Source organism: Pogona vitticeps, chromosome 4 (assembly GCF_051106095.1).
Source record: "Pogona vitticeps strain Pit_001003342236 chromosome 4, PviZW2.1, whole genome shotgun sequence".
Taxonomy (NCBI): domain Eukaryota; kingdom Metazoa; phylum Chordata; class Lepidosauria; order Squamata; family Agamidae; genus Pogona; species Pogona vitticeps.
Window position 1 is genome coordinate 144,860,556 of NC_135786.1, and position 14,252 is coordinate 144,874,807.

The 14,252-nt window shown below is 45.2% G+C and overlaps 1 long non-coding RNA gene across 1 annotated transcript; it reads left to right on the forward strand.

Annotated features, from left to right (window-relative positions):
* Positions 1-8,657: 8,657 nt before the first annotated feature.
* On the forward strand, positions 8,658-13,405 carry LOC144588613 (uncharacterized). Its single transcript, XR_013544235.1, has 3 exons — positions 8,658-8,788; positions 10,871-10,928; positions 12,861-13,405. It is a non-coding gene; the product is annotated as an uncharacterized LOC144588613 (long non-coding RNA).
* The last annotated feature ends 847 nt before the right edge of the window (positions 13,406-14,252 follow it).

The following is a 14,252-nucleotide window of genomic DNA, read 5'->3' on the forward strand; positions in this document are numbered from 1 at the left end:
TGTATGTATGTATGTATGTATGTATGTATGTATGTATGTATGTATGTATGTATGTATGTATGTATGTATGTATGTATGTATGTATGTATGTATGTATGTATGTATGTATTTCTGCAGTGCTTCAAACTGTGGGCTAATAGTTCATGTAGTCGGCCTCTAAATCTCTGATACACATTTATTTAGACCCATCAACTGAGTAGTAGACATGACTAGATAAACAGGTCAAAGGACTATAGCCCCAATATGAGTAAAAGAGGAGTTATTCCTGCCTGTGGCCATGCCATTTTATATATGACTGATCTTGTCTGCTCTCAGAAGCTAAGCAAGGTTGGCCTTTATTAGTACTAGGATGGGATTCTACCCTGGAATACCGGATGCTGTAGGTTTTTGCTTATTAGTTTACCCAGCATGATTTAATGTACAGAGTGATGGACAAGAAGTCAGGATGCTGTGGTTTGAATTTCAGCTCAGCCATGGAAACTCACTAGGGGTGTGGAACTGGTAAAATGATTTCTTAAGTATTTTACATATCTTGAAAGATATGGGTTGCTATAAGACAATTACAGCTTGACAGCACATATCAACAGATATTCCTTCCAAAAAATCTTATCATTATGTGAAACATTTCCAGAAATCTAAGATCCACATTAAGCTTTAATCAGCCTAGCCCCCAGTTAACATACCAGAAGCTGGTAGAAGATGAAATGGGAGTAGATGATGAGGATGATTTTGGAAAACAAGTAAGATTCTGAATAGGTAAGTTTGGAAAACAAACAAAATTTGAAAATAAAATAGCCAACATTATACAGTAATGCCATTGTACAAAATGCTGGTAAGGCTGCACCTGGAGTACTGTGTACAGTTCTGGTTGCCACACCACAAAAGAGACATAGTGGAATTGGAAAAGGTGCAGAAGAGAGTGATTAAAATGAGTACTGGGCTGAGGCACCTTCATTATGAGGAAAGGCTACAGTGTTTGGGGCTATTTAGTCTAGAGAACTGATGTTGGGAAACTAGGACAAGATGGTTGGACAGTGTCACTGAAGCTACCAACATGAATTTGACCAAACTCCGGGAGGCAGTGGAAGACAGGAGGGTCTGGTGTGCTCTGGTCCATGGGGTAACCAAGAGTTGGACACAACTTAAAGACTAATCAATGACAACAAATCTAGAGAAAAGGCACCTGAGGAGGGACATGATTGAGGCATATAAAATTATGCAGGGGATGGATAAAATGCATAGAGGGAGCTCTTTTCCCTCTAATGCAATACCAGAACCAGGGGACACCCACTCAAATTGAGTGTTGGAAGAGTGAGAACATAGAAAAGAAAATATTTCCTTACCCAGCATGTTGTTAGTCTGTGGAGCTCCTTGCCACAGGATGTGGTGATGGCATCTGGCCTAGATGCCTTCAAAAGGGGATTGGACAGATTCCTGGAGGAAAAGCCCATTGCAGGTTACAAGCCATGATGTGGATGCATAATCTCCAGGTTTAGAAGGAAGGTACTTCAAAATGCCAGATGCAGGGGAGGATTATCAGGAGACTGGCATCTAGTTGTCTCATGCACTCCCAGAGGCATCTGGTGGGGCCACTGTGAGATACAGGAAGTTGTACAAGATGGGCCCTTGGCCTGATCCAGCAGAGCTCTTCTTATGTTCTTAGGTGAAAGCAGGGATTTCTTTAAGAAGTTATTTTTGGGTAACAAAGAAGCTGGTCAGGCAACATTCTGTCTAATCTTCAACCCTGCATATGCAACTCCACTCCCACATGTGTGTGACTCTGCAGCCAATGCATGAGGTTCCATCATGACTGGAGCCAAAAGGGCTGGAAACGATTGCTGTCGGTGCACAGAAGAGGAGGAGGAGCCCTATGTAGAGGGAGTGAAGTCACACACGTTCACAGAGCCACACTCCTTAGAGGGAACCTTGCTGCCAGGTGATCTGTCCACTCTGGATTGCTTCTGACATGAATGAACAAGAATCCAGGAATTGGGAGTGATAGTCAAATTCTTAATGTTTTCTTTCATTGGTTCAACACACTGGAAGGTTCAAAATGATTTGGCAAAGCTATGACAGAAATTTTGTCTTCCAGCTTTGTTTCTAGAAGGGTTTGAAATTTGCTTTTTTCTTTTAATCAAAGTTTGGAATTCAGAACATCAAATAAGTCTAAACTGACACCGAGTGACATGCCTAGAATCTGGGCAAAACCCAGGCAACTGGGCCATGTAGCAATAACTGGTTCTCATCACACCTGAGGAAGAGGGGGAATGTGTAGCAGCTGATCCCAGTGAATGCTAGGATGACTTCCTGCTTCAGTTTACCAGAGTGCTGTTTCTCTTCAATGATGTCTAAAGGAATTCACCTTCTTTTCCTTCACTAAATTCCAGGCCAGGATCTCACTGTGACAAACCCAGACCTACTGGGATCTATCACACAGTTACTAAGCTGCCACCAACCATTCCCTATAATAAGTCACACAGACCAGGGATGGATTTTTAAACAATAAAAGAATAAGGTTTATTTTAAATACAAACAGGGTAAATCAAACAATCAGGTGAATAAAATAAAGTAACGTGGCTTATTCTCACACACACAAGCATACAGTTTGGTTCACCTAGAACCTTTAACTTAAAGCACAGACCCTGAACCCATCAGTTCTGGCTAACCCACAGACACCTGAACTTATCAGGTTGGTACTCTGACACACAGTAGTACCCTGTCAGACACCCAGACTCCCACAACAGCTTCTTCTTCCCCAGCTGCTGCTTCGTCCCAACCCAGTGTCTCACAGTCTGTCTCAGCATCTACTCTTCACCACACAGGCATCACATATTTATACAGTACAGCCCCTCCTCCTGATGTCCCGCCTTCCACTCCCCATAGGATGGAACTTTCCCTCCAAACCCATGACAGACAGGTAACATCAGTGCTGTTATGTAACACCTCCCCTCTTTATAAGTTGTTTTGTAGGGGGAAAGCTAACGTGCTTTTCACCAAAAAACAACCTGTATAAAATACACAAAAACAGTTATACATACCATATAATACTTACTTAACCTTACACTCTAAGTTAACCATAGCAAATAGGCATTTAAACATTTACCATATGCAATACATCCATTTACCTTTATTCATACAAACCAATTCAAAAACAGGTACATTTTACTTTTTGTCATCATTATATACACATAGTCCATGTTCTTTCGCCGTCTTCATTCTTCAGGTCTTCTTGATAAGGCGTCAGCAACACAGTTCACTGACCCTCTGACCACCTTCACTTCAAAGTCATAGTCCTGTAGGTTTAAAGCCCACCTCATAAGTTTGCTATTGTGGGTTTTCATTGTCTTTAACCATTGCAATGGTGAATGGTCAGTACACAGAACAAAATGTCTTCCCCAGATGTAAGGCTTGGCCTTCTGGATCGCGTAGACTATGGCCAAACACTCCTTCTCCACGGTTGCCAAATGTCTCTCACCTTTTTGAAGTTTCCTACTCAGGTAGGACACTGGATGCTGGTCACCATTCTCATCCTCTTGGCACAGAACTGCTCCTACCCCGCTGTTAGACGCATCTGTGTAGATGATGAACTCCCGGTCGAAGTCTGGAGCACGCAGGACAGGATAGTTGATTAACGCCTCCTTCAACCTCTGGAACGCCGCCTCACAGTCGCTGGTCCACGGGATGCGGTCATCAGCCTTCTTCCTCGTCAGATCGGTCAGCGGAGCCGCAATCTCGCTAAACCTCGGGATGAACTTTCTGTAGTAGCCCACCAACCCAAGAAATGATTTGACTTTTTTCTTGGTGTTGGGTCTAGGCCAATCACGAACAGCTTCTATTTTGGCCTCCAGGGGTTTTATCATTCCTCCCCCTACCATGTGACCCAAGTATTTTATTTCTGGGCTACCCAGCTGACACTTGCTGGCCTTTACTGTTAGCCCTGCTGCACTTAACCTCTGCAGCACTAACTCCAGGTGTATCAGGTGATCTTCCCAGGTATTACTGAAGATCCCTATGTCGTCAATGTAGGCCACTGTAAAGTCACTGAGCCCTGCCAAGGTCTGGTCCATCAGCCTTTGGAATGTGGCTGGTGCATTTCTGAGACCAAAGCTCAGGACTCGAAACTCATAGAGACCAAAAGGGCTGCAAAAGGCAGTCTTTTCTTGATCCCTGGGATCAATTCTTAATTGCCAATATCCCTTTACCAGGTCCAATGATGAGATGAACCGACAACCCCCTATGGTTTCAATCAGGTTGTCTAGCCTGGGCATTGGGTAGGCATCAGGAGTGGTTACACGGTTTAATTTCCTGTAATCGACACAAAACCTAATGCTCCCATCAGGCTTGTCCACAAGGACTATCGGAGAGGACCAAGGACTAGAAGAAGGGACGATTATGTTCTCCCTCAGCATTTCGTCCAGCTCCTTCCGCACCTTGTCCCTATAGGGTCCCGTTACTCGGTATGGGGATACTGCCTGCGGGGGTGCATCCCCTGTGTGGATCCGATGCATCACTCCCTTCACTATCCCCGGCTTGTTGGAAAACACCTGTTGATATTTCCTAAGCAGCATTTTTAGTTCTTGCTGCTGGTCTTGGGTGAGTGCAGGACTGATCTTTACCTCCTCTGGGTTGTATTTTACTTCCCCTCTACCCTCCCAGAAGGGTAATTCAGCTTCCTCACTCTCAGCTGCTTTTATCGCGAATAAAACCCTCTGTTCCCCTCTGTAGTAGGGTTTTAGGGCATTCACATGAACCACCCTCCTTGCTTGGTTCTCCTCCTGCTCTATTAGGTAGTTCAGGTCTGACATCTTGGAAATGACCCTATATGGTCCTGCCCATTTGAGCTGCAGTTTATTCTCTCTGCAGGGCCTAAGCCAAAGCACTTCCTCCCCTGGGTCAAAGTGCCTCTCTCTAGCTTTGTGGTCATACCATGTTTTCTGTCTGACCTTCTGAGCTTGCAGGTTTTCTGCTGCCAGCTCTAGATTTCTCTTTAGGTCATTCATCAAGGTGTCTATGTATGTCACAACGTCTTGTGGGTCATCCTGGGTGATCTGCTCCCAATTTTGTTTGATCAAATCAAGGGGCCCTTTCACCCTTCTCCCAAATAGAAGTTCAAATGGACTGAACCCGGTACTGGCTTGTGGCACTGATCGATAAGCAAACAAAAGGGATTGCAGCTTCTGGTCCCAATTGTTTGGATTCTCTGCCAAGTAAGCCCTAATCATGCGCATTAGAGTCCCATTGAACTTCTCAGTTAACCCATTACTTTCCGGATGATAAGCAGTGGTTTCCTTGTGCTTAATTCCACAGATCTGCCATAAGCGTTTCATGAGCTTTGATGTGAACGATGCACCCAAATCTGTGATTATCTCTGAGGCAAATCCCATCCTGGACATATACCCCACCAAAGCATCGGCCACTGTGTTAGTTTCTATGTTAGTCAAGGGTATGGCTTCAGGATACCTTGTGGCATGGTCCACAATTGTTAGAATGAACCTGTTCCCCCTCTTTGTGGCCTTGGGCAAAGGTCCCACAATATCCACCCCTATGCATTTGAACGGAGTGTCAATCACAGGCAAAGGGCACAACTTTGCTTTGGTCCTGTCGCGGTTATTCCCCTGCCTTTGACACACATCACATTGTTTACAGAACTCCCTGATCTGCTTCCCTATGTCAGGCCAGTAGAAATTCTGTGTGATTCTCTGCTGTGTTTTGTTCACCCCTAAATGTGCAGCAAACATGTCAGAGTGACCCCTTTGTAAGATCATGGGGCGATACTTTTCAGGTACCACCAGCTGACTTCTGATCCCATCTCCCCCTTTTGAGATATTCCTCAGGGTTTCTCTATATAAAATCCCCTTTTTCTCCAGAAATCTCACTGGGGTTTCAGGTGTTAGCTGGGCGTCAGTCACCTGTTCAAAACACTTTTGGAGAGTGGCGTCTGCCTTTTGCTCCTGTCCAAATCTGCTGTCTGTGGTTAAGGTTTCCACCACAGCTTCTGAACTCCCCTCTGCTTCCGCCTCTGGCTCATCATTACCCCCCTGAACTGTCCCCGTGGTGGCTTGTGAGCGTGTAATCACTAGCACCCGTTTCACATGTTCAGCCAGGTCATTTCCCACGAGCACGGCTGCTGGCAGAGTCGATGAAATCGCTATCCGCCAATCTCCCCTCCAGCCTTGAAAGTTGACAGGTACCTCTGCTACTGGCAGAGAGATTATCTGCCCCTCAATCCCTGCCACCTTCATGCTCTCATTTGGGATTATAAACTCCCTAGGAATAATATCTGGATGGCACAGGGTTACCTGGGAACAAGTGTCCCGCAGCCCCCTATACTGACGGTCAAGTATTCCTACGTCCACCCCGGCTGTCTCAAACAACTGAGAATCTGTTTTTATCAGCAAGCAGCGCTTTACCTCCAGAAGAGGACCATTTTCCTCAGCCTGATCAGCAGAGGCAGCTGTCCCAGACTGAGTAGCCATGGCAACAGGCTCCCTCTGTGACACTGAGCCTTGCTCTTGCTGGACACAGAACACAGCTTTTGGCTTGGTCCCACTAGAATTCTGAGGCACCATTCCTTTTAGCTGCTTCAATTTCTCACACTCTGAGATCAGATGACCCTTTCCCTGACAGAAATAACATTTTCTGGTGTATTTTGATTCTCTCTCCTCTTGTTTGGGTTTTCCCTCCAAATTCTGAGGGCTTGGTTTCATGCCTGAGGGCTTCCCTTCACCATGGGCCCCTCCCCCTTGCTGGCTTTTCCCTGGTCCCTGAGAGTACTTGCTGTAGGTTTCTTTGGGTTTACCTACAGATTTCCCCTCACCCAAGGGCTTTCTTATTTGGGAGATAAAATCTGCGATCTCTGCGGCTGCTGCCACAGATTTCGGTTTCCTTTCCCTCACCTGGAATTTCAATTCCCCATGCAGGACTGAATAGAACTGTTCCAGGGCTATCAAGTCTTTAAGCTGTTCATAGGTCTCTATTCCTTCCTGCGATAGCCATTTCTCAAGCAGCCTCACCAATTGGGCCCCCACTTGGGTAAAAGTCTGTTCTGGTTTTTTAGTGAGGGACCTGAATCTTTGTCTCAGCTGCTCTGCATTTATCCCATGTCTTGTAAACACCAGTTTTTTAAACTCTGCAAAATCTTTCATCAATTCCTCAGGCATCTCGGCATAAACCTCAGCCAGGCTACCACTGATTAAAGATCGCATGATGGTCATCTTCTCAGTTTCCCTCACTGAGAAGTCCACAAACGCTCTCTCCACTAAGGAAAAGAACACCTCAGGACAATCTCCCTTGTGGTACACAGGGAATTTCTTCAGGTCAGCCTTAGACAATTGGCCTCCCTCAGAATCCCTATTATTATTATTGTTCTGGTTCATCAGTTCCAGTTTTCTTAATTCAAACGCCATCTTCTCTCTCTCCATTCTTTCTTCTCTCTCCATTCTCTCTCTCTCTCGCTCTAATTCAAATGCCATTTTCTCTCTCTCTAATCTTTCCTCCATTTCCCTCACCCTCAGTTCATGCTGTTGGGCTAGGATCAATTTTCTAAGTTCTGGGTTCTGCTCTCCTGTGCTGTCACCTTGCACTGAGCCAAATTCATCCTCAGAACCTTGGTCAATCTGGGGGTCTTTCACTTCACTCATGTCTGCTATCTGGCTTCGAGTCAAGGGCATAATCCCCCCTCAGAACAGGCTGCTTTAAAAAGTCAAGCCTCAGAATAAAACGACCACTTTTTTCCCTTCTTGCCTCAGAACCAGCTCTCCCCAGAGATTGCTGCTGTTCTTCAGCACTAAATTTGCAACAGTATCGAGTCAGAGCCAACCCCCCTCTGCTGGGCCTCTCAGCTGGCAAGCTAGCTCGCTGTTGCTACGCAGTTTTTCCTCAGCTTTTTCCCGCCAAAACTAGGCTGCCTCAGAGCACCTTAATCTAAGTCTCCCCAGTTGGCACGTTCTTCTACTAGCGCACCTCCCCGTGAGGTACACCTAGAAGATTACCTACGCGCCTCAGACTGTCCCTGACTAGACCCCCCTTGCTCTGGGCACACTTGCCAAGGCTTTGCTGGACCGCTGGACAACTGGACCAGTCGTATCCCACACGCTGGACACCAATCAATGTGACAAACCCAGACCTACTGGGATCTATCACACAGTTACTAAGCTGCCACCAACCATTCCCTATAATAAGTCACACAGACCAGGGATGGATTTTTAAACAATAAAAGAATAAGGTTTATTTTAAATACAAACAGGGTAAATCAAACAATCAGGTGAATAAAATAAAGTAACGTGGCTTATTCTCACACACACAAGCATACAGTTTGGTTCACCTAGAACCTTTAACTTAAAGCACAGACCCTGAACCCATCAGTTCTGGCTAACCCACAGACACCTGAACTTATCAGGTTGGTACTCTGACACACAGTAGTACCCTGTCAGACACCCAGACTCCCACAACAGCTTCTTCTTCCCCAGCTGCTGCTTCGTCCCAACCCAGTGTCTCACAGTCTGTCTCAGCATCTACTCTTCACCACACAGGCATCACATATTTATACAGTACAGCCCCTCCTCCTGATGTCCCGCCTTCCACTCCCCATAGGATGGAACTTTCCCTCCAAACCCATGACAGACAGGTAACATCAGTGCTGTTATGTAACACTCACAGTGCAAGACATGCATGTTTATTAGGCCTGCTCTACACTCGGTTATGTACGCGTTTGATGGAAAGGTTGGAGAAGGTAGTATCTCAGAAGCTGGTTATGAACTGCTGTTTGCTCTAAATATTGAATTAGCAGGTTTGCAATGCTGGAGACTCAAGGACCAATTTTTCTGAGGGGGGGGGAATGGAACTGAGAAAGAATATAGGGGTATGAAATAGGAATCTGCAGCATATAATATGGAATGCTCCTTCTCAGGATTTCAGATTGGTCCAAACAGTTCATTCCTTTCCTCATGCTCCATTTTCCTATTTCACCACCTTTCACAGACAGTAATCTGTGTCAAGACTGAATGCTCATTTATCATTGGCCTTTTCTTCATGGTTTCTCTTCTAACAGTTTTCTCTGCACAAATATTTTGTGTATTTCTGCAAATCTTGGTACACCCCTCCATGGCACCATCTGCCATGTGTGGGTGGTCATGTTTTGGCTGTGTTAGAACTGACAGTTGGAGAAATGAGATATTACTATCAGTGGCAGTAGTAAGCTACAGGTTACAGGTAACTCAATGCAAAGAGAGCTTAACAGGTTTTTAAAATGAAAAATAGGGCTTAATCTTTTTCCTTTCAGCACTTTTTTAGTTCAGGCTTGACCCCTCCAAACTGAATTTTCCTTTGTAAACATGCCATTGTGAACATAGAGCCAAATCCCAGGGGCAGCGGGAGTACAAATCTGATAGGCTTCCAGCTCCCTAGAACAGAATTAAACATCTCTTCCCAGGAGGCCCTCCAAGTTCAGAACTGAAAGATCCCAAGGCTAACCTTAATTCAATTTAACATTAATAAAAATCAACAACAACACAATCCTCTGATTTATGAATGTGGGATACTGTACTTCTGCATCCACAATTCAAAATGCCAGGAGAAGGCCAGATATTCCTCAAAAATGTTGTGCCCATGTTGCCAGCAGGAAAAAGGATGCCAAGCTTTACATACCAAAGGGGAGATTGAATGTTGACAACATAAATGACAGTGGTCAAGATGATCTACAGCAGTGGTTCTTAACGTGGGCAATAATGCCCCCCAGGGGGCGATTTCATTTTTCAGAGGGGCGGTAGAACGAAAAGAGGCGGTGTGGGGGGTGAAAGAACAGAAGGGGGGCGGTAGGGGGGCACTGGAGCAAGCCAAACCTGTGAAGGCGACTGCAGCCGCAGTGCTGGCAGTAGATCTGGTGCTGCTGCTGCCACCAGATGATCCAGCTCCTTCTACCTGCCACGTCTCACCTTTCTCCTTTAGGGCAGCACTGAGTGTGGATCGGGTGGAAGGAAAGGGTCTCTTGGGTCCTCATCCTCGCCCCGTGAAGCGCTGCCTCGCACCCGGGTGGGGAGGGAGACAAGATAGGTAGGTAGGTAGGTAGGTAGGTAGGTAGGTAGGTAGGTAGGTAGGTAGGTAGGTAGGTGGGTGGGTGGGTGGGTAGGTAGGTAGGTAGGTAGGCAGGCAGGCAGGCAGGCAGGCAGGCAGGCAGGCAGGCAGGCAGGCAGGCAGGCAGGTAGGTAGGTAGGTAGGTAGGTAGGTAGGTAGGTAGGTAAGATATCATCACCTCAGGGAGGGGGGCGATGATAACTTCCTCAATGGCTCAAGGGGGCGTTTCTTTCAAAAAGGTTAAGAATCACTGATCTACAGGATACTCTCTTCTGCTCATTACCATTCATAAAGGGACAGCAAGCAAGGGAAAATCCCAGAAGCTAACTCCTTTTTTCATCAGTTAGCCACTTCTCACTTAAACACAAAGCAATTGCCAGGGCTGTCTTTTGACAACTTTGAATGGTAATAATCTGATGTCAAAGAGATAAACAAATAGAAACATGCTAGACCTTCATGATTTGTGTAGATTTAATATGTATATAGCCAGTATATAATTCTTTTTGAAAAATCAATTTTTGTTGTTGATAATGGAAAAACACGAGAATTGGGGAAAGTAGTTGACTTCTGAAGTCAAGCATTAAAAAGGTGGTACCACTAATCATTTATTTTATTTAATATTCACAGCAAATTGTGAATATTTATGATTTTTATCGACCAGACTGTAAGGATGGTTTCTTTTCATCTCAGGGAGTAACACTGTTTTGTTCAGTAATTACCAGCCTGTTTCTGGAAAGTTTGAGCACTTTACCCACAAACCAACACACCTAACTCTATTTACTTAATATCTCTTTGCCAGGCTCCCTTGAGACATAACGCAAGCCATCTAACAATGAAAACAGCTGCAGCTTATAATGGTAAGTGACAAGTTAATCACAATATCCTCAGCACACACTTCTTTTAAAAGCTGTTGGTTATCATTCCACTACCTGCCAGCAATCTAAATCACACCCTTTCAGCAAATATTTTAACTGAAACACAACAACTCATCAGTAAGAGGCAATGGATACTGTATTTAGCCAAATGCTTTCACCACACTTTTGTAACAGTTAACAACATAATTGGAAGAAACTTTAAAGTTGCTTTGTGGAAGATATTCATTTTGTTGTGACTGAACAGTGTCCTACTGCAGAAATGCAGAGCAGAAGGAAAATATGGCCAATACCTCCCCAGCCCCTCATTCCTGGCAGACTTCCAGACATCGGCCTTTTCTCATGCTGGTTCAAAAATTGGCCACACAACCAAATGTGATCGCAGTCCTGCTGGTTACCTATCCAGTCCTTTCTTCCACAATAGAATACTGCTCTTAGAGTGGTTTCCCCCCACCAATTGCTCTACTATGGAGGGCTAAGAGTCAATGGGTTGTTATGTCACTCATATTATTGGCATTTGTGAGAGAGTTTTCTTTTAAAAGAGTTAGTTGTGGGAATGGGGAATGCCCTCTGCTGTGGTCTTGGTGGAAGATGAAACAAAGATTTCTCCTCCTGGGCTTTGATCCAGGTGTTCTCCCTAGTTCATAGTGGCTCTTTCATTTATGACATGTTACAGTTATACACTGTTTTTACATGATTTTATTATCTGTCCTGGGGGAGAGAATAAAGGCTTGAAGAAAAACGTTTGGGAAGCAGTTCAAATGCTCCTTGAGAACATTGCTGCAGCACACAATTTGCTAGAGAGTAAGGTTGACAGAAGCGTAAATTACAGGAAATGTCTGATTACAAAATTATCAAATTCCCCCTGTGTTGGTGGTCCTCATCAACTGATCTGCTGCTCTAATCTGCATGCCAGTGCTGTCTAGAATATTTGCTTGTTCCCCAGCATGACCTCTCCTCTACTTCCCCAATGTTGCTGGCATTTCCTGATGGCATTCCCACTATCCAGAGTTCAATCAGTATGGCCATGGCAGTCATTTCCTAATACAGTGGTGCCCTGCATAGCGACAATAATCCGTTCTGAAAAAATTGTCGGTATGTGGATTCGTCGCTATGCAGGGCAAAAAAGCCTGTAGAAATGCATTAAAACACATTTAATGCGTTCCTATGGGCAAAAAAACTCACAGTTATGCAGAAATCCTCCATGCGGCTGCCATTTTTGCTGCCCGGTAAGCGAGGAAAGGGCGTGAAAACACAGCAGGCGGACATTTTCTTTACCCGGCGGCCATTTTGGAACCGCCGATCAGCTGTTAAAAAAACATTGCTGTGCGAAAATCAGTAAGCAAAACACTTACCGATCATCGCAAAGCAATGTTTTACCATTACAAACATCGCAATGCAGTCGCTTTTGCGATCGCAAAAAATACATCGCTATGTGGATTCGTCATTAAACGAATCTCTTGTTATGCAGGGCACCACTTTTAAATGTTTGTCTGTTTGGTGTGTGTTTTGAAATAATGATCATATAGTATTCATATTGACTGTAATAGAGTTCTAGATATCCAGAAATTTTGAATGCCAGACCTGAAGGGCCGAATTCTGAATCTGAATCCAAATTTTGGTGCGAGTTCACATCTCTAATTTGAACCCACATACTCTTATTGCTTGCTGACAATTGTTAAGACTTCACAGTGATATCTCTCTGTGTTCTTTATATGGGAATATCCTTCTTGCTTGGCCTGATATAGCTGTATCATGATCCGATGGCTAGGCATTGTTGGTGCATATACTGTAGTTTGAAGCTCTTGCTACTATTTCTTATGTTGTGGAGACAAGGCACAGTTTAAGCTGCCTCTTTGGAGTGGCCTTACAAAAGATTTAGAGGCTGTTATGAACAAGGTTTTTTCCCCCCTGCAGAACATCTGGTTGAAGTTGGGCCAAAGAGAAGCAGATGTATGAATGATTATGGCAGCAGAAAGAAGGGAGCCACAGGGAGTTGGAAAAAAGTGCCTGATATAGCAATCCACTCAGAGCTGGGGGCCTTTGTGACTAAAGAGCTCATCTCACTTTCTTGGCTGTTCATCACACCCTTGTATTTATGCTTTCTAGAGGTAACACCACCTTAAAGGGTTCAAATTAATCTCCCTTTTCTGGTCAATGATTTCTTCTATTTTTATGCTTGAATTTCATCTTCATTTCATTCATTCCTGCCATCTGCTTTTCTTCTACTTTTACAATGCTCTCAAATGACTAAGAGCTGGTAACCAGCAAATACAATACAGCCAATAAGCAGCAAAAAGCTTCCATCACTATTTGAAGATATAAAGAGTAAGTTCTAGCCCTTGAAAAATCTGTCTTAACTGAGTAGTGTAAGGAATTACACCTTTCTGTTTCCAGCATTTTATAAATGAATTTTACTCTAGTTGTTAAGTCTGTAATCACTGTTTAAGAGGCAAAGCCCTTTTTGGCCTGGTGGATTTGCCCATAAGTTCTTTTATAACCAGCGGTTGGTGACATAAAGGCTGACCTTAGCTCAGGGGTCTCAAACTCAATTTGCCTGGGGGCCGCTGGAGGCAGAGTCTGGGTGAGGCTGGGCTGCATCAGATTTTCTGCCAAGCAGAACAAGAGCCAGGGGAAGCCACCCAGGAGTTTCCTTAGCCCGGCTGGGATTCCAAGGAGGAGGAGGAGGAGGAGGAGGAGGGGTGTGCGAGCCCTCCTCACCAGCCACAACCCCCTCTGGCTCCTTCTTCACTACCACCACCACCAGCAGCAGGATGAAGAAGCGGAGAAGGGAGGGAGCACCAGCGACCGCCTAGTGGGGGGAGGAGGGCACAACATAATTTTTTAAAAAAAACCTCACAGAATTGCCTTGCCAAAGGAGAAAAGCCCCGATCGGTACCCGCAAAATTAAATAGAATGGGGTTGGACCCCACAGGTGTGCGCGCGTACACACACACACACACACACACATACAAACACACACACAAACACACAAAGGTCCGGCAACCTTCCTCTGAGGGCCCCCCTCAAAAAAAGATGCACTCAGCAGCAGCAGCTACCCCCACCACGACAGAGGAGCAAACTTTGTGAGGCGAGCAGCTGGGAGGCTGCAGTTCCAGATGGAGGGTGCAAGAGGCACTGTCTTGGGAGACAGCCAACAAGCGAGGTGAGGCTTTTTAAAAAACTCTTGACAGCAGAGGACGTGTGGGCACTTCGGGAAGGGCAGGCAAGGTGGGGCCCACAAACTATCATCCGGCGGGCCACAAATGGCCCCCGGGCCGCATGCTTGAGACCCCTGCCTTAGCTCAC